Raw genomic sequence first — 2,225 nt, forward strand, 5'->3', positions numbered from 1 at the left:
TTTGGCACAACAAAATTTGACAATCCAGGGTGCTAGATTTATAACATAGCACTTATAATAGCCACTTTATATTTTCTCAATATGTCCGAGGACACGGTCAGGCTAAAACTCTTTCCCTTCTCTTTGAAAGAGAGCTAAGATGTTGTTGCCCTCATTATGTCCACGATCTATTGGTAGATGGAACGACATGACAAGGGTGTTCATAAAAAAAATCTTCCTATATCATAAAACGAACAACCTTAGAAAATCGATCATGAACTTCGTCCAAAAGGAAGATGAAACATTCTTTCAATGATGGGAGCGGTTCAAGGATCTCGTCAGTTCATGCCCACAACGCGGTTTTAAAACATGACGCATAACAAGTTATTTATTTATTTTTTATTTTTTATTTTTACGATGGGCTAACATCTTCCATGCGCCAAATGGTCGAGACAATGTGTAATGGTGAATTCATGAATAAAGAGGTCAATTATGTGTGGGATTATGTTAACAAGCTAGCCGAAAACACACAATCATGGGACATCTTTGTAAAATCTAGCACCACATCTAAACTTACTCAATCAAAAGAGAGGGGCAGAATATATCTTCTGAAAGAGGACGATGATATAAATGCTAAACTGGATAATCTCACAAGAAAACTCGAGGACATGGAACTTAAGAAGGATAAGGCTAAGAAAATTGTTTGAGGTATTTGTGCTTGCAACATTCACACAACTAAAAATTGTCCTGCAATACTTACCTTTAAAGATGTACTGAATGAGCAATATAATGTCGTGAATAATTACCAAAGACCTTTCAGTGTACCTACTTCAAATACATACAATCCTAGTTCGAGAAATCATCCAAACTTCAGTTGGAGGAACATACAAACTACTACTCCTTAAGGATTCCCTAACCAATTCCTAAATCAAGGGAAACTTCAAGAGGATCCGGTCTTAAAACATATCCAAAATCTAGAGATTTTTAATCAGGGTATGCTTCAAGCCTTTCAAAACCTTACAAAGTCAATACAAGGGCTTGAGGTAAACAAAGTAACTGGGGAAATGGGGACCATTCTGGCCCAACCTCTCCCCAATCCAAAACCGTAATACGAGGTCAGTGACCCAAGCTCTTCAAATCAGATAGAGCAAGCTAAATCTGAAAGTATCCTAGTTTGTTAATTAGCATGAACGTTGAGTTAGCTAGATAGAGGAGCCCCATAGGAAGAAGGGTCAAGTGTCTACCTCAACTGGATGTGTGTCAAAACTCCCCACAGGTAAATCTTAGCCTCATATCTCATGTCCCAAAACACCAGGTACTTAAGTGCCTTAAAATTAAATAGAACACCCTAAGTTTTTGTGGTTAGAAAACTTTCCCAAACTTTAGTAAAAATCTTTAAGTTTTCTACCTTTGTCGATTTATCGATACATGGTTCAATGAAATCGAACCTTGTTATCGATGTCCTCGAAGCTTACTCGATATTATCGAAATGAGGACATAAGATGTCTAACAACCACAAAGCTCTGTTGATGGAATTATCAATGTATCGATAGATGGTTCGATATCATTGAAATTTAAATCTCGAGTCCATCGAGTAGACTTGATAAAATCGACATCAGGTCTCTTGTGTCCAAAGTTCTGCTAAGGCAAATATGTAATCTTCAATATATCGAAGAGTTCCTTAATATCCTAGGAATTCAAATATCGAGGATATCGGAAGCCCTTCGATGATATTGGATTAGGACACATTTTTATCTAGCAAAGTTTTCAGGTTGTTTTTTCTTGGATCGAGGGTCACTCGATATTCAAATATCAAGAATATCGAGGCAAGGTCGATGTCATCGAATGTGGACACAAACAGTCCAGCAAGTTTATAGGAAAATTCCTTAGAATTATCAATGAATTGACATTGTCCTCAATATCATCGATATTCAAATTCTGATGATATCGAGTGATGCTCGATCATATCATTTACATGAAATATTTCAAAGGCAAGTGCTCTCACATTTTTAAATGTCGAGGAATCAAACCTCGTGTTAATGAAATCAGAGTTCGAAATCTGATGACATCGACACATGTTCGATTTTCTCGACCAGTTGGCAAAAAGTTTCAAAAGTGTTTGACATTTGAGTTCATGTCATCGAGCGGTCAGTCGATGCTATCGAGAGTATACGCTCGATGATATCAACCTTGCTCGATGATATTGAAATCTGTCAAAATTTGACTATTTTATATTCGTTGGAACC

The 2,225-nt window shown here is 36.9% G+C and overlaps 1 non-coding gene across 1 annotated transcript; it reads right to left on the minus strand.

Moving 5' to 3' along the window:
- Positions 1-235: 235 nt before the first annotated feature.
- On the minus strand, positions 236-342 carry LOC131250485 (small nucleolar RNA R71). Its single transcript, XR_009173408.1, has one exon. It is a non-coding gene; the product is annotated as a small nucleolar RNA R71 (small nucleolar RNA).
- Positions 343-2,225: the final 1,883 nt, after the last annotated feature.

The sequence above is a fragment of the Magnolia sinica genome, chromosome 6 (assembly GCF_029962835.1).
Source record: "Magnolia sinica isolate HGM2019 chromosome 6, MsV1, whole genome shotgun sequence".
Taxonomy (NCBI): Eukaryota; Viridiplantae; Streptophyta; class Magnoliopsida; order Magnoliales; family Magnoliaceae; genus Magnolia; species Magnolia sinica.